This window comes from Chrysemys picta, chromosome 3, assembly GCF_011386835.1.
Source record: "Chrysemys picta bellii isolate R12L10 chromosome 3, ASM1138683v2, whole genome shotgun sequence".
Classification (NCBI taxonomy): Eukaryota; Metazoa; Chordata; order Testudines; family Emydidae; genus Chrysemys; species Chrysemys picta.
Genome location: NC_088793.1, coordinates 143,289,493 through 143,308,645, shown reverse-complemented (window position 1 = coordinate 143,308,645; position 19,153 = coordinate 143,289,493). Strand labels below are relative to the sequence as shown.

Genomic DNA, 19,153 nt, shown 5'->3' with positions numbered 1-19,153 from the left:
TCTATTTCCAGAGCAGGTGCAACAGAATATAGAACTGCTATTAGTATACAAAGAATAGATTAAAATAGAGCTGTGCACCAGTGAGGGGACTCACAAGAAAAAAAACTTCTGTAATCAGATTTTATTTCAGCAGGGACAGAACTCAATTCAAGTCACCAGAAGCAAAATATAAGCCTCCCTAACCTGGGGCTCACTCGTCTCCTAGAGGATGGAGTCCTAGCTTCCTACACACATTCTTCCCCTTCTTCCTCTCCAGCAGTCCTCCTTATGGCTTTACTAGTGAACCCCCGTGCAAAGGGAGGGGATCCAGAGCTGGATTTAACCCCATGTGTACTGGGGACTCCTGCACAAGAGTTTAGCTGTCCAGTGGATTCTTTTGTGCTAGTAATCTGTTGTATATATGTACGCCAAACAAAAAGCTATGTTATGTTGCAGTTTAGGTTACTGCAAGGTAAAAGCCAGCTATGCAGGGTTTTTTTGGTGGCAAGGGGAGGAAATATCCAGTTAAAGATGCCTTATTTAACACCCCCAAACAGGCTATGCATCCAAATTAAACTCCACTCCACTCCCAACACATCTAAACCCAAAATGTACACACCCAAACTTCTGACACCACGGTGACACTGTGCACATCAAAATCCTAGTGCAAAGTCTCAACACCAGTTAGATTCAGAGAGGCTGGGAAGAGTGCGGGGCGGGAGGGGAGCTAGTTCTGGACAGGCTGTGAGGCGCACACCTCCTAGTTGTATTCTTCTGAACCCCAGCCTGCACACCAAGCTTTGTTCACCAGCTTCACAAAGCACAGATGGTTCATCAAGTGAAGCCTGGCAGAGGGGAAAGAAGATACACTTTGGGGCCTGTGGATATTTCTGCAGGATGGGAAAAAGAAATCCTATGGGCAGGTGGGATGGGGATGCATAGGTGACCCACTGGATGTTACCAGTCCACTTATGTGCCAATGCACAGTGGACTGGAGTTTTTACAGCCACTAGCTATAGAGCCTTGGCTCTTTAGCTACAACTGCAGCAGTTCATGCTTTTAGCTGTGTATGTTCCCCAGTTCAATCCCCAGCATGTTGGCCAGTAAGGGTGGCCCTCCCACATACATGTGGAGGCATAGATTTAGGGAGGATGGTCCTCTAACTTCTTCTTCCCCCAGTAGGAATCTTCCCCTTTCACTACACAAGCCCTTTTTCCACTTCCCTGCCACAGCCCCATGCAGCTACCTGTTCTCCCGGTTATTCAGAAGGCCCCCAGAATCCTCCTCAGTCACAGCTCCCTGATGGATTACTTGCTAGTGGTGGGGAAGGTGTTCCCCCTTTTCATGAGTCATCCGGTGGCAGCAGAGGGAGAAAAGGGATATCTAATAAAGCTTGGAATTGCTATCCCCATACCTGAGCCAGATATAACCAGGCTGGGCAGGGATGGTTTCCCTAGCGTCTGTTTGCCAGAAGCTGGGAATGGGCAACCGGGGCTGGATCACTTGATGATTACCTGTTCTGTTCATTCCCTCTGGGACACCTGGCATTGGCTACTGTCAGAAGTTAGGATACTGGGCTAGATGGACCCTTAGTCTGATCCAGTGTGGTCATTCTTATGTTCTTAATCATTCTTCTCCTCTCTCAGCCTTTTTCTAACATAAGAGGCAGTACAGAAAGACAGCAGGGTCTAGTGGATAAGAGATCTATGATCCATTCCTAGCTCTAATGACTTGCTATGTGAACTTGGGCAAGTCACTTCCCGTCTCTGCACCTCTGTTCCCCACCACTACCCTTTCCTTGTCTTGTCTAGTCAAGTCAGAGTGTAAGTTCTTTGGGGCACAGACAGTCTCACTAGGTGTCAGTATGGTGCCTAACACAATGGGGCTCTTGGTGCTACTGGAATACACATAATTAGTCATCATCATACAAATAAAATTAGAAAACCCTTTGGTAAGACACTGTCTGGGGTAGTCCCAGAAAAGGCCAGGTTGTGTTGCCAAAACAGCTCTTCGAAGTCTTCTGCAGCCCCTCTAGCTTGGTGACAATGGGGCAGAGGTGCTCTGACAGCCTGTCTTCAGGAGGGTGGATTCCATCTCTCCAAAGCCAGGCTTTGTGGATGGTTCAGGAGGGTGAATTTCACCCTTTTTTCAGACATGAAGCTCAGCCGTGCAAAGGGAGACTCCTATAAATGACTAGTGTGGATGCTGCCTCCAGCATACCCCTCACAGTATGGGGTAGCCCTGCATGTACCCCACCATTAGTTCCTTTCTGGGTCTCTTAGGAACTTTTTCCCCTCCAGAGTATTTAAAACAAGATTCCCTTTCTGAGGTCTAATTTATTGAGTCTTTACAAATGATTTCTGGCAGCCTTCTAAGCCCAAAACCTCTTGGCCACACAGTCCTCCTTCAGGGGCTTATGCAGTGGTTCTTCCTGGTCCTTTGAATTTGCCTTCCACCAGTTCCACCCAGGCTGTCAGAGACTTTTAAGGACCAGAACTCAAAACAAAATCTTCATAAGTCTTGCCTCAAAGGCATCCCTGATGGGGTGCAGTCTCCCAGCCCCTTCCTACACAGTGTGCAAGCCAAGACACAACCCTTTAGTCCTTTCTACACTGGGCCATCTCCCCTAGTGTCTCAGGGGCTCCTGCAACAACCTTTCTACTCCATCTGAGGTCTCTGCTTTACCCAAAGTGACCTTCATTTCCCCCCATCTCCCCTTAAAGGGCCAGCCACCCTGTGACAGTGACTAAGTGTGGAATTTTCAAGAGCTCTTAAATTTAGGAGCTCTAGTCCTATTTAAAGTCAATAGGACTTGGGGTTCTAAATTGCTTAGGCCCTTTTGAAAATCCCACTCTTAATCTACTACTGCTGTCCAAGTGCTAGTAAGCAGGCACAACAGACATCTATCTTTGCTGACGTTTAATTGGAGAGCATTGAAAAAAGAAACATCAAGTAATAACATGCCTCCAGCCTGGAAGGTTAATATTTATTTTCTCTGCAAGAAAGAGGGAAGAACAAATACAGTTTTTCATGTTTGAATATTTGTCTCTGCACTTATTGTATCCATAACCAGGCGCTGCTATAAAATGTTTATGAATGTACATTAAATATTAATGGTAATTGAACTCGATTTTAACTTGGTTACATGTTTTCAATTAATATCCAAGAGGGATATTCATAAATACAGCACACTCAAGTAGCAGTTTAAACTGGGACAAAGTATCAGGAACAGCCTCTAGTCTTTTGACTAGATTCACTCAGGCTTCCAGTATGAATCCTCAGGTAATTCTTACTGATAAAGATTACTATCATCATCACTGTCTGTGACATGCCCGGGGTAAGATTCAGACTAAAGATTAGTTGTATCCCCTTGCCCTCTAACCCGGGATGCCTTTTCACTGCTTTACTACTGTAACCACCACGCCTGATCTGCTCACTCACAGCCTCCAGCATGTAAGTCACTCCCAGCTACATTGTGTGAGTGCTGCATCCAGCCAGTCTTGAATTACACTGCAGGGGACCCAACACTGCCCAACCCTTCCCTGGACAATTCAAGCTCATATAAAGTTTGTCTTTTAATTAATAAAAATGATATGTGCACTCTTGTTGTCCCAAATACTTCAGTTCAAACACACAGGATTAGATAAAGCAAGCTTATTAACTACAAAGAGATGGATTTTAAGTAAACACAAGTAATGAGGCATAAAATGTCAGAATTAGCTAATAGAAAAATAGAAGTAAAATGCAACTAGTGCCTAACAACCAGCTATGGTAGGTTCAGTCAGGATTCCTGCCCCCGACCCAGTTCAACGCTGCTTCTTTCATTCTTCAGGTGTCATGCATGCCATGGACAGAGAAAAAGGGTCCATTAGGGTGTTTCTGCCCTTCCTTTTTATAGTCCTTTCTCACCTTTGAGAAGAATCTCCAGCTGGGAACAGGGAAACAGGCAGACTATGTGGATGGGAACCCCATGCTGTTTCTTTGCTAAGATATATATATATATACTTTTGCCTATGTCCCTTTTCCTGCCAATGAATAGCCACTTAGCAGGCGATGACCCATTTAACCTTGTTTACATCTGGCTGGGGCATCACTTTGCCCTTTGTCTCTGAGGAACTGATTTGGCCAGTCCCTAGACTTGTTTTAGTAACACCATAGAGTGGAATCTTATAACTTTACATACAGTGTTGCCACACATATTTTACCAGGATAATACTGATCAGCAAATTCATGAGTTTTCAAATGACAAGGATTACTACAATAGTGTGCAAGGGGTGAATACAGGCGTACAGACAGTCACACTGTTGCAGTTCAGGGTAACAGCACCTGTAGTTCCCCCTCCATTGTCCAGTAAGGGCTTTATTCTAAGCTCATAGCTCCTCAGCTGTCATCTCTCTTGGGTAGAGAACTGCATCTCTCTCTCTCCTGAGCAGGGTTTTCCAGGTTGCACAGTTCCTTCCCCACACTATTGTTTCCAGCAAGCCAGACTGCCTCAATAGGCCAGCATCTGTTCTTTGCTTTCTCTTCTGGGTTATAAAAAAGTATAATTGCCCACAATTATAAGATACCATACACCTCTAAGAAAGCACTGGCATTCATAAGTTGAAAGGATTACAGAGAAAACATTAAAAATATAGAAGTTCCCATATGCAAACTAAAAATCTTACCTCGGATCACCCTGGGGCCTCAGAAGGTCAAGTCTTCCCAACTCTTCCCAGGAAGGATTCCCCCACCCCCGGACATATGGTCCTGACAGTTTGCTGGATCAGAAAGAAGGCCTTGAATCAGTTAAAACTCAGGCTATTTGTCCAGAAGTCCTTTGACTGATGGTCTCTGGAGAATCCAGTTTAAGTAAGTATGTGTGAGCCTCTCCAGGTGGTGGTGCTTCTCTGGAGGTGTTGCAACCTGAGTGAATTTACCTAATCACCCCCCACCACCACCACCACCACTGTTCCTAATTCCTGGAGGAGCTGTGGTCACCCTTCCTGGTGGAATGCCATATAGTCTGTGGCCGACAATGATACATAAACTTAATACAGTGACATCTTGCAGGAAACTTAATACAGTGAGATATTGCAGGAAATTGCCACGTTTGTCACAATCACACCCACCTATTTGGCAGAGAAATAATTAAAAATATACTACATCAAGCAAATGTGTGTGTTACCCTCAATATATTTTACTTCATATTTTTATTCTTGCTTATATTAACATACTAGGCTAAATCTTTAGTTGGTGTTAGTCAGCCTGGATTCAGTTAAGCCAACGGAACTCTGCTGATTTACATCAGCTGAGGACCTGGCCCGCACTATCAAAAATATATTAGAGGGAAGATTGAGTTGGACTTCTGCATGTGGACCAGATATTAGGCCTTCTGATTCCCCTTGCTTACCCACAGGCTAGCCAGGCACAATCATAGCTCCTGCACTTAGGTAGCAAAATGCTCTAAGGAGATGGAACCCCAGATGCAGAAAGAAGAACCTCCTGTACCATCCATAGATATAGTGCAGCATGCAGACTTTCCCTGCACAAAAACTGTCAAGGGGGTCACTGGGTACTCCGGGCTCACAGTACCACCTAATGGTGACATTTTGGGATGTAACACCCAACGGTGTGAGGTCCAAGGGAACACTTTGCCTAGCAGCACTTTCACAGGGATAGTATTGCCCAGTGCTGAGAGTCAGGGGGTGCCGGAACTGGGAGTGCTGGGGATGCAGAAGCACCCCCTGGTTTGAAGCAGTAATAACAACCAAATACATGGTTTCCACTTTCAGCACCCCCCTATAAAACATTCCTAGCAAGAATCCAAGGGGCCGCTTCACCTAGTGGCAATATCATGGGGGTAGTATTTCCCAATGATGAGAATGGGGAGGGTAGGGGAACCCAGGCCCACCCTACCTCACCAGGTTCTGAGCCAGGGCCCTTCAAAACCAAGTATCCTGATACAGGTTTCAGGTCCCAATACCCCCAGGCACATTCCCTGAGTTGCTTCCTAGTCTCGTCCCAGTCCCTCCGGTGTTGTTTCCAGGGTTGGATGTGGGGTCCCTCTCAAGTTCCCGTTGCTTCATCCCTGGCAGCTCCTCCACTGGCAACAGCAAGTCACCCCTTCTCTTCCTGCAGTTGACTGGCTTCCCATGGTGCAGCTAGGAGCTTCAACCCCAGCAGCTTGGAGTCCTGGTGGCTTCCCAGCAGGAGACTGCTGCACACAACTAGTCTCCTCAGCCAGCCCAGACTGAGTTGAGCTGCTCCCTTTTGAATGCTCCCTCCACTGGGAGCATGCCCAGCTAGGGTGAGGGAGGATGGCCTCTTGGGCACAGAGCAGTTCATTAACAGGAAACTATTGATCATTCAGCCTGACTTCAATTCCTAGGAAGCTACTAGAGCAGTGCACAAAACATTCCATTTGTGAATACCTGCAGGCTGAAGGGGTAGTCACTACCAGCCAGTATGGATTTACCAAGAACAAATCATGCCAAACCAGCTTGATTTCCTTCTTTGACAGGATACCTGATTTAGTGAATAGGGGGAATACGCTGGACATAATATACCTGGAATTCAGCAAAGCTTTTGTCACACACTCACATGACACTGGGAAAAAAGCTGGAGAAATGCAAGCATGACAGAACCACCATTAAGTGAATACATACTTGGTTAAACAACCCTGTCAAGGCCTGATTTCCCACTCTGGAACGTCGAGTGCAGAAGGTGGAGGCCAGCAAGGATTCTAAAAATTAATACTTGCCACTCCAGGCTTGTATTAAACTCCCAAGGTTACAGCTTTTTTCTGACCTGGGCTTGGTAAACGCTGCCACCACCCAAGTAAAAAACTGCCTCTTGCAAATCCTGGAAAAACTCACTTGGGAAGTTTTCCCTGATGCCTCCCGGCTTTTCCACCCCTCCCTTGGGGAAGCCGAGAAAGAAAACAAACAAAAGGGAAACCCAGCTGTTACCACCAGCTAATTGAAAAACATATGCACAGACCTTTTAAGACACAAAACAAATCAGGTTTTTTTAAAAAAGGTAAATGTTATTAAAAAAAGAAGAAAGGAAACACATCTGGAAAATCAGGCTATTGCTAGATTTTATAAAGCAACTGAAAAGGGGTTAAACACAAGGAATGGCTCAGTGGGGTCCAGCTTAACATTACAAAAGAAAACAAAAATACCTGGGCTTAGCACAGAGGAAATCCACAAGCCAAAATAAAGAAATAAACCTGATCGCGTCTATTGAAATATTGCCTGTCCCAGTGAATCCCTCTAGGTATGGAAGATAATTTTTCATACCTGGTTCAAACTTTACACCGCATTCCCGCTCATTTACATTTTCAAAACTGTGCATTGGTTGAGGCAGTGGTCCTGTGCTTGTGATAGTGGGCTGTGATTGTGTAATTAAAGAGTTAAGCACAGTGTATACACACTGGCATTCCCTGCCTTTGAATGCTTCTCCAGGAAACCTTACATTTCTTTTGGGCCTGATTTTCCTCTTACATACACCAGTGGAAGTTAGAAATCACTTATTTAAACTTATTTAAAGACAGTGGCATTCCATCGGTGTAAAATAACTGTTTAAGAGGAGAATCAGGCACTTCATATTTGTCCTGACAATAATGTTGTAATCATTCAGTCTTCTCTGAGATTTAAAGTATATAGGGGGATGTTATAAATATATGGAACAGTGATCGTTTATAATCAAATGAACATCTGTTCTGACACTGATTGAACAGCTTGTTTATACTTTGAGAGTAGGCATTGTTTAATAGAGTGGTTCAAATGCATTGTCGTTCTTTCAATAGGGATGTAGAATCCTCCTACCAGATGGACAGAGTTCTGTATGTCAGTGATTTGATTACACACAATTTAACAGCTGTGTGGTGGTTTGAATAATTTGCATGAGCAAATGTCTTGTAATATTGTAGTCTTAAAGTGGTGTTCTCTGATCTTTTCACCGAGAGATTTAAGAAAGTTGATTTGCTATTAATTTCAGTGAATGTATTAATATGTAACATATGTTCACGTTGTTCACCTTTGTATTTCAAAATTATCAATCCATTAATTTGAATACAAATGTGCAATGCACCTACCTTATCAATTTTTCGCTGTCACTTCATAGGAAATATGACTGTAGAAAGATGACTTTCTTTCAAATTGCTCTGTAAGAACACACGTCTGATAAGAGACCATTTTGGAAAGCTACTTTTGGTTTGTTCGTAGTGAAGTCCCTTTGGGCACAAAAGGTGAAATAGCAAAACTCCATTCACTTCAGTGAAGCTAGATTTCATCTAAAGAAATGTCCTGATCATGAAAAAAAAATTCATCAACTTTGCCCATGTGAATTCCTGGAATAAAACTGTAATAAAGAATCAGCTTGGAGTCTCTGAATGAGTATTACTTATGCATGTCTAGTGGAGACTTGGTCTTTGTAGAACCTGCTTTGACTACTTAGTATCAGGATTCTCTGACACAACTCACTAAGACTAAAACATCCTTATTAATGGTGCAAGATTTGGACATGAAGCTCCTAAGATGACATCTCAGCCTGTACTGATAGTGCATAATACCTTGTATACTGATTAACAATAAGCAGTATACTGATTAACAATAAGCAGCTTTTATAATAAAGTATGATTTTTAAAAAGAAAATAGTGTGTGGAACCATGTCACAGGGCATGAGAGTGCCATCTTCCAAAAGATTAGTTACCTACCTTGCTCCAAAGAATAAAGATCTATCAGACCCAGGTACATAAGTCTTCCAACTGACATGACATTAATGCTGAGCCCATTCAGGGAATACACCATCTCACCTTATAGACTAAAATATAAAATGCTTCAGCAAAAGGCAAACCATTAGTCTCACCACATCAGCACTATTGATCTTCACCTGAAGGAAAGAGGCTCATAAGAAGTTTGTAAATTGTTCAGCAACTGTATAATCTCATAATAACATGGATGAGCTAGGGTGAAGGGACAGACGTGTACAGACAAGCCCGCCCCTGATCCCTTCAGCACACAAAAGAACCAGACTTAGGCCTTATCGACACCACAAATGCTTTGCCAGTATAACTGTATCAGCAGAGCCCCCTATGTAGACACAGCTTGTGGAAACAGAAGGAGTTTTTCTGTCTGGATAATAACATCACCTCCCTGAATGACATTAGCTGTGCTGACAAAAGCACTTTGTCAGCATAGTTGCATCTGCACCTGGGAGGTTGTCAGCAGAGCTATGTTGTCTAGAAGATGTGGTTTTTTTCACACCCCTGTCTGACATAGCTTTGTAGTGTAGAACTGGCCTTAATCTAGTCCTAGTGATCCCTGAGGTGCCAGGCTTTGGGTTAGGCAGTGTGCAAAGTAGAGCTGGGGGGGCGGGGAAGAGGAGGGGTGACAATAGCCTATCCCACCCTCCAAGCCTTTTAAGTTAGGCAGCATATACTGGAAGCAATGCCCGCTACTTTAAAAAGAAGTAGTAAGCAGTGGTAGGGATCACACTTCTCCCAGCTACCCTGAAGCATATGAATCATAGAATCATAGGACTGGAAGGGACCTCAAGAGGTCATCTAGTCCAGTCCCCTGCACTCATGGCAGGACTAAGTATTATCTAGACCATCCCTGAATGGTGACATTATCAGCACTGTGTAGGAGACAGAATGTCTCATGACATCACCAAACTTGGGAACACCCCTCTCTGCTCCCACCATAGGTACCTTTGCCCGTAAGAGCCAAATTATAACACCCCCCACCCCATAACAGATCTCCTCCCACAAGCACCCCAAGCAACTCTGTTCTGAGGATAACTTTTAAGAGCCAACGCTTCCTCACAAGAGCCATAGAGAAGGCATCATCCCACCAAGGCATCATGTCTCCAGGAACTGCTCAGCGGACTTCCACAGACCAGGACTCCCTAGGAACCAGAGTGTGAGCAGTCATGCCTAATGGTTAGAATCAGGATCCTGGAACCAGAGCTGGGGTCAGAGTCACATGCTAAGCCAGAGGTCAAAGCCAGTGTCAGGAGTAGGGTGTAGGAACATGGACCTGGAGCAAGACAGGAAAGCAGGAACCGGGAACAGACAGGGGTCTGGAATAGAGGACAGGAACAGGCAGGGTTCAGAAATCAGGCAAGTAGGCAACCTCTATAGTAACAACCAACCAATAACCAGAACTCCTCTACTTACATCCCCTAGAACTCCCTCCAGCTGGTTCTTCCACAGGTGAGCAACTGGGGTGTGATCCATCTGTTTGCTGCTATTTACACCCCCAATATTCTACTGACTTTAATGAGGTGGCACTGGGGTAACAAACAGCAGATTTCAGCCCACTGTTTCTTTCTAATTTTGAACATATTGAAATGTGTTTTGATGTGTCACAGTAAGTTTTATTTGGTCTCTGCTGACACTCGCTATCCACAGACATTAGATAGTAGAGCTGGGATAATCTCTAGGGTAATTTAGTTTATCTTCCTGCATCACTGTGATTTAGCATTCATTGGTTCTTATACAATCCCCAGTCATTTACCTTGATTACATGCAATGATAGATGAAGGAAGGTGTGGAATTGCTAACTTTATAATTTTATAAGGCATATTCAGTATTCATGGCACTGTGTAATCAGGTACCTAAGCCAAACAAATAACATGTCTCTTCCACTGAAAGCTCACATTCCTAAGAAACAGTATGTATGTACAAAGCTACAAACACAAAGTGCTATAAAGCTATTGCAGCCACTCATCTTATCATTACACTTACATATTTTCTATTATTTAGTAGATCTGAGTAAAACTTTGTGGTTTCACTTAACAATGGGTTCAAGTAGCCCTTGTTCAAGGTTTTTTTTGTTGTTGTTTGGTGGGGGTGGGGGGTTCCAGTTTGTCTGGGTCTTTGCTTTGAATTTTTGGTTCAAATAGCCAAAAAATCTAAAAGCAAACCCCAGTAACAACCTCATATCGCAGGACCATAAAAGTTAGAAGTTGGAAAAATCTATTGGATGGTGCTTCAGCAAGGGCATGGTATCACTTTTGTCACCTTTGTCCGGCTTGTCCTCGTCCGTCTTTCCATGAACGCAAGTCGACACCACATTATTCCATTTTGTTGCGCACATGTTCTTCCATTTCGGGCCAAAGAGTTTTGTCATGGGATCAGTCCAGCACGTTTTCGGTCTGCCCAACAGTCGCTTGTGGTCTCTGGGGATCCAGTCACTGATGCAGGTTGTCCACCTATTGTTTTGCCTGCAGATTACATGACCCTCCCATCTCCACTTTGCGTCATACATCTCATGCACTACATTGGTCACCTCTGTACGCCTTTTGATCTCCACATTTGGTAAATGATTCATAGATTAGATTCTAGGACTGGAAGGGAGTCCAGTCCCCTGCCCGCATGGCAGGACCAAATACTGTCTAGACCATCCCTGATAGACATTTATCTAACCTACTCTTAAATATCTCCAGAGATGGAGATTCCACAACCTCCCTAGGCAATTTATTCCAGTGTTTAACCACCCTGACAGTTAGGAACTTTTTCCTAATGTCCAACCTAGACCTCCCTTGCTGCAGTTTAAGCCCATTGCTTCTTGTTCAATCCTTAGAGGCTAAGGTGAACAAGTTTTCTCCCTCCTCCTTATGACACCCTTTTAGATACCTGAAAACTGCTATCATGTCCCCTCTCAGTCTTCTCTTTTCCAAACTAAACAAACCCAATTCTTTCAGCCTTCCTTCACAGGTCATGTTCTCAAGACCTTTAATCATTCTTGTTGCTCTTCTCTGGACCCTTTCCAATTTCTCCACATCTTTCTTGAAATGCAGTGCCCAGAACTCGACACAATACTCCAGCTGAGGCCTAACCAGAGCAGAGTAAAGCGGAAGAATGACTTCTTGTGTCTTGCACACAACACACCTGTTAATACATCCCAGAATCATGTTTGCTTTTTTTTGCAACAGCATCACACTGTTGACTCATAGTTAGCTTGTGGTCCACTATAACCCCTAGATCCCTTTCTGCCGTACTCCTTCCTAGACAGTCTCTTCCCATTCTGTATGTGTGAAACTGATTTTTTCTTCCTAAGTGGAGCACTTTGCATTTGTCTTTGTTAAACTTCATCCTGTTTAACTTAGACCATTTCTCCAATTTGTCCAGATCATTTTGAATTATGACCCTGTCCTCCAAACCAGTTGCAATCCCTCCCAGTTTGGTATCATCCGCAAACTTAATAAGCGTACTTTCTATGCCAATATCTAAGTCATTAATGAAGATATTGAACAGAGCCAGTCCCAAAACAGACCCCTGCGGAACCCCACTCGTTATGCCTTTCCAGCAGGATTGGGAACCATTAATAACAACTCTCTGAGTACAGTCATCCAGCCAGTTATGCACCCACCTTATAGTAGCCCCATCTAAATTGTATTTGCCTAGTTTATTGATAAGAATATCATGCGAGACCGTATCAAATGCCTTACTAAAGTCTAGGTATACCACATCCACAGCTTCTCCCTTATCCACAAGACTCGTTATCCTATCAAAGAAAGCTATCAGATTGGTTTGACATGATTTGTTCTTCACAAATCCATGCTGGCTGTTCCCTATCACCTTACCACCTTCCAAGTGTTTGCAGATGATTTCCTTAATTACTTGCTCCATTATCTTCCCTGGCACAGAAGTTAAACTAACTGGTCTGTAGTTTCCTGGGTTGTTTTTATTTAACCTTTTTATAGATGGGCAGTATATTTGCCCTTTTTCAATCTTCTGGAATCTCTCCGATCTCCCATGATTTTCCAAAGATAATAGTTAGAGGCTCAGATACCTCCTCTATTAGCTCCTTGAGTATTCTAGGATGCATTTCATCAGGCCCTGGTGACGTGCAGGCATCTAACTTTTCTAAGTGATTTTTAACTTGTTCTTTTTTTATTTTATCTGCTAAACCTACCCCCTTCCCATTAGCATTCACTATGTTAGGCATTCCTTCAGACTTCTTGGTGAAGACCGAAACAAAGACGTCATTAAGCATCTCTGCCATTTCCAAGTTTCCTGTTACTATTTCTCCCTCTTCACTAAGCAGTGGGCCTACCCTGTCTTTGGTCTTCCTCTTGCTTCTAATGTATTGATAAAAAGTCTTCTTGTTTCCTTTATTCCTGTAGCTAGTTTGAGCTCATTTTTTGCTTTGCCTTTCTAATCTTGCCCCTGCATTCCTGTGTTGTTTGCCTATATTCATCCTTTGTAATCTGTCCTAGTTTCCATTTTTTATATGACTCCTTTTTATTTTTTAGATCATGCAAGATCTCGTGGTTAAGCTAAGGTGGTCTTTTGCCACATTTTCTATCTTTCCTAACCAGTGGAATAGCTTGCTTTTGGGCCCTTAATAGTGTCCCTTTGAAAAACTGCCAACTCTCCTCAGTTGTTTTTCCCCTCAGTCTTGATTCCCATGGGACCTTACCTATCAGCTCTCTGAGCTTACCAAAATCTGCCTTCCTGAAATCCATTGTCTCTATTTTGCTGTTCTCCCTTCTACTCTTCCTTAGAATTGCAAACTCTATGATTTCATGATCACTTTCACCCAAGCTACCTTCTACTTTCAAATTCTCAACGAGTTCCTCCCTATTTGTCAAAATCAAGTCTAGAACAGCTTCCCCCCAGTAGCTTTTTCAACCTTCTGAAATAAAAAGTTGTCTGCAATGCAGTCCAAGAATTTGTTGGATAGTCTGTGCCCCGCTGTGTTATTTTCCCAACATATATCCGGATAGTTGAAGTCCCCCATCACCACCAAATCTTGGGCTTTGGATGATTTTGTTAGTTGTTTAAAAAAAGCCTCATCCACATCTTCCACCTGGTAAGGTGACCTGTAGTAGACTCCTAGCATGACATCACCCTTGTTTTTTACCCCTTTTAGCCTAACCCAGAGACTCTCAACACTTCCATCTCCTATGTCCATCTCTACCTCAGTCCAAGTGTGTACATTTTTAATATATAAGGCAACACCTCCTTCCTTTTTCCCCGTCTATCCTTCCTGAGCAAGCTGTACCCATCCACACCAACATTCCAATCATGTGTATTATCCCACCAAGTTTCAGTGATGCCAACAATGTCATAGTTGTATTTATTTATTAGCACTTCCAGTTCTTCCTGCTTATTACCCTACTTCTCGCATTTGTATATAGGCATCTAAGATACTGGTTTGATCTTTCCTCCCAATTTTGTCCTGACCCTCCTTTCTCTCTGCCAATATAGCCCACACTCCCTCTCATTTCTGACCCATCTCCCGGGTCTCCATGTTCCCCACTTACCTGTGGGCTTTGCTCACCTGTCCCCGTCGAACCTAGTTTAAAGCCCTCCTCACTAGGTTAGCCAGTCTGTGTCCAAATAGGGTCTTTCCCCTCCTCGAAAGGTGAACGCCATCTCTGCCTAGCAGTCCTTCCTCGAATAGCATCCCATGGTCTAGGAAGCCAAAGTCCTCCTGGCGACACCATCTTCGCAGCCAGGCATTCACCTCCATGATGCATCTGTCTCTGCCCGGGCCCCTACCTTTGACAGGAAGAATCGAAGAGAATACCACCTGCGCTCCAAACTCCTTCACCCATACTCCCAGAGGCCTGTAGTCACTCTTGATCCGCTCAGTGTCACACACGCAGTATCATTTGTGTCCACATGGATGAGTAGCATGGGGTAGTAGTCAGAGGGCTGGATAATCCTCGACAATGCCTCCATAACATTTCGGATATGGGCTCCCGGCAGGCAGCATACCTCCCGAGATGAAATGTCAGGGCGACAGATGGGCGTCTCCGTCCCCCTCAGCAGAGAGTCTCCGACCACCACTACCCTACATTTCCTATTCGCAGTGGTAGCAGCAGACCTCCCAGCATTAGGGGTTACGAGGCTTCTCCTCCTTTACTGTAGGGGGTGATTCCTTCTTTCCTGTATCAAGAAGAGCATAACGGTTACCTATTACCATGGCGGGAGAGTTCGGAGCAGGGGTGGAGCACTGCCTGCTGCCAGAAGTAACCAGCTGCCAGTGTCCACCCTGAGCCATCTCCTCCTCCACCAATGGTGTATCAGCAGTGATCATGGAGTGATATCTTGCAAATTTGCCTTTGCATTGCTCTCTGGGTGACAGTAAATTTTTCTTCCTCCACTTTCATCGTTGACTAGCTTTCTGCTCCATATATCATTGCTGGCAGAACAATGGAGATAAACAGTTCTTTTCTTTTCTTCCTGGGCAGTTCATCATCTGTTAGAGACATCTTTATTTTGTTGAAACTTGCCCACCCTGCCTTTCTCTTCCTACTGCATTCCCCTTCAAATGAGTTGTTTCTGACCCAGCTGACCCGGCTAAATATATTTGTTGGCCTCCTCAATTACTTTCCCATTTACAGTGATGATTCCTGCTGCACAATGCTCATTCTGCATCCACTTTGTCTTTGATGTGTTCACTTCCTACCCAATATCATGTGAAAGTGTGCTGCAATTTGTTCTCCAGTTCTGTGGCATCCTTTGCCAATATTATAGTCGTCAGCTAAGAGAAGATGTGTTAACTGTTCTCCATCAATTCTGATTCCTTCTGCCCAGTTCAGTTTCTTGAACAGCAACTCCAGTACTGCTGCAAACAGCTTCGGTGAGATTGTGTCACCTTGTCTGACTCCTGTATGTATAGTAATAATGCAGAGGACATTGAATAATGTTATCTCTGATGAACAATTGCAGTTAGTTTCTTCCAGAAGGTCAATGTACCTCAGGTCGATTCCGATTTCATTGAACGCGTTGAGTACAGCGTTAATTTCCACCGAGTTGAATGTCTTTTTGTAGTCGACAAATGCAATACACAATGGTACTTTGTATTCCTTGCATTTTTCAATGCGCTGCCAAACTGAGTGGATATGGTCAATTGTTGAATACCCTCAGTGGAAACCAGCTTGTTCTTTGCTTTCGTACATTTCAAGATCCTTCTTAATCTGAGTATGACGGGGGTGAAGACCTTATACACTTGTGAGAGGATCGTGATTGGACGGTAGTTGCTCAATTCTTCTGGGTCACCTTTCTTCATCAATAGTATTGTTTTCAATTTCTTCCATGCATCTTGAACATGCTTGCTATTGCTGTAGATAGTGAACCATTGTGCCAACACTTTGAAGAGAGTATTTTCCCCTGCTTTGAGATATTCCAGCCAAATATTGTCCATGCCTGGGCTCTTCCATCTCTTTATGTTATGAACTGCATATTCAATTTCTTCCCACATAAAGTTGGGAATTTCTTCTGTAGCCTGCTGCCTTGACGGTGTATACTGGACATTGACATGCCTGTAGAGATCATTGTAGAATTTTGTACATATTTCATTCATCTTGCTCCTTTACAATGTCCTTTCACCATATTCATTTTTCAGTGCTGCCTGGATAACCTGTTTCAGCCTAACATCTCTTTTTACATTCTTCAGACTCTTATTCTTTTCAGACGCCTCTCTCAATTTCTTCTTTCTCAAGTCTTCATAGTCTTCTTTGATCTTCACGCGAATTTCTTTGCAGTGTCCTGTATTCTTCACCCATTTTTCCTTCTAATTTCATGTGCGCCCTCCTCGCCGACAGATTCACAGTTTCCTCACTGATCCTCTGCTTGCATCACAGCATTTTCAATGCCTTTGCCTTCTTAGCTGCTGAGATTATTTGTGAGATAAACTCTTCGTAGTCCTCATTGACGTCCTTGTTGACCTTATACTCGAGGTCCATTTCATTCACTTCCTGTGCAAATGCCTCTTCATTGAAGTGGCATATTCACTTCAGTTTCAGGCTTCTCTTGACTCAGTTTTTGTAGGCATTGTGTGCAACATATGATGGTCTGAGCCTGTGCAAGTGATTCATTCTCCTTTTATCGCTACATCATTGAAGACTCTTCTGGTGTCCGTCAATACATAGTCAATCTGATTCAGTGACTTCATCTGGGCTTTTCCACATCCACTGTCAACGTTGTTCTTTTTGAAATATCGTATTCATTACGTGGAGATGGTTTGCCTCTGTGAATGCAATCAGACATGCTCTGCGATCATTTCTTACACCTTTACCGAATTTTCCTACATACTTTTCATTTTCATTTTCCTTTCCACCTACTATTGCACTGAAGTCCCCTTGGATGATGATGGAGGTTGATCTTTTTTGCATTGTCTCCTGCAGCTCTTTGTAGAAATGTTTCATTTCTTCATCTTCCGCTTGCTGCGTGGGAGCATACACCTTTATAATTTTAATTGTTCTCCTTTGTTTTATCTGAAGCGTGAGAACTGCTATTCGGGGTGATATGATGTCGCAGCTGACTATCCTTGGGATTGTTTCTTACCTGACAATGAATTCAACACCACCAGTCCCTGCTCTATTGTTGAATGATCTTCCTAGGAATACTTGCTCTCCTCTTTCCCATTGTGCAATGAGGTCTTTTGTTCGTCTTGCTTCGCATATCCCAATGACATCCGCTTTTATTTATTTTGTGACTTCAATGTAAGTATTGATGTATGGATCAGATGATAGTTTTCTTGTGTTGTGACTTGCAACAAATAGTTGGACTATTCTTTTAGCCATTTTCCGGTTTTTGTCCTGTGCTTCCCCAGGTTGTGAGCGTTGGTCAGGTCGATGCATGAGTCTGTGCTCAGTTTCCCAGTTTATTCTGCTTTGTGTGGCTTGTTGGGAGAAGAATTTTGCTGCAGTGCATTCAGGGTGCCAGTCCTCGTGCCCTGTAGCTGCGGTACCCCCTCCACTTTGGCCATGTTGCCCTAGAATAATAAAGGTTCGGTCGGACTCCCTACTACCCTGGACACTAGCTCAACACCTTCTCAGCTTGGTAAGACCTGCCAGAGCATATGCTCTGCTGTACTTCGCTATCGAACCGCGTTCACCCCCACACAAACACTGAGGTAGGGAGGGAGGATTTTGTGGGGGCATGATATAATCCCCCTGATACCAAACAGATATTGAGGTAACAGGTAATGATTCTCTTGCAGAGATCTACGTGGAGTCTGTCTGATTGAAACCTTCTCTCTCTCTTTCTCCCCAGCACTTGTATGTGAGGTTGGATTTCATGAAGTCTGGCCAAGGTTTGCATGAAACTTGGCCCAGTCTCACCCAAAACTTGGTGAACCTCTGTGTAGCTTTTGGTGAGACTGAGTCAAATGCAGCACAAAGGCAGGACAAATCTCAGTGTTTTTTGTATGGTTCCATTACTAATCGAATTGCTTCCTAGTATGAGAGCCAATACTTCTCATTGTATCTACACTGACTAGAGGAAATAGAGAATTCCCCTCTTAAGATTTTCTTTTAATTAACTTCTCCCAGATATTTATAGATGGTTGCCATGTTACCTATCCATCTCTTGAAATGGGAGGTTAGGAGAGAAGGGGAAAGATCATTTCCTCCCTGTTCCCCTGCAGTGATGCCTGCAATCTCAGATAAAAAAATGTGAAGAAAGATTCTTTAACCAATGTTTTTTAAATGGTTGATTGTGGATTGGTAGGGGCTTGCTTGGGGGAGCTTGTATATTCACCGGTTCAAATTAACCCAGCCTTAGTATGGACTGGAGTGTGGGACTAGCAATGGGTAGGGTGAGTAGAAAGATCTATAGACTTAATAGGAGAGAAGTCGGTAGGCAAGGAGTGGGAGAAATTAATAGGCTTGGTAAAATATTCAAACACTTGGATTCTGATCCAGACCAGAACTGCTATAAAAAGGGCCAGATTCCAAAATGATGTAAGTAGGTATATTTCCATTTGATTCAACGGAGCTGTGTTGATTTACACCAGCGGGGAACCTGGGCCTTTAACTATCATTCATCATTAGTTCACAGATTAATTTACATTTTGGGGAAACATAGGCTATCAAGGGTTTGCTATCGGCACGCTATATTTAACAACCCAAGGTCATTGGATTGAATCCTGCCTGGGTTGGTAGCTACAGAAAGTTAGCGTCTGGCTTACAAAAGCAGCAATTTGGAGTTTTGTAAAAAATGTCAATTCCATAGTGTTGAACACCATGGAATTGACATATTTTATATGTCAAATATATTGACATATTTTATATATATATGAGTAGCAAGGTTATCTGATGATTCCTTAGTATCAACCCCGCTATACAGCATTTCTGACCTTTTTCAGGTTGCTCTGCAAACTTAGCTAATAATTATACTAAATATTTAAGACTTTTGCAATACCTAGCCTCAGCAATCTCACAT

At 43.4% G+C, this 19,153-nt stretch overlaps 1 pseudogene; it reads right to left on the bottom strand.

Annotated features, from left to right (window-relative positions):
- Nucleotides 1-16,727: 16,727 nt before the first annotated feature.
- LOC135982598 (craniofacial development protein 2-like) lies at nucleotides 16,728-17,511 on the bottom strand (annotated as a pseudogene).
- Between the last annotated feature and the right edge of the window lie 1,642 nt (nucleotides 17,512-19,153).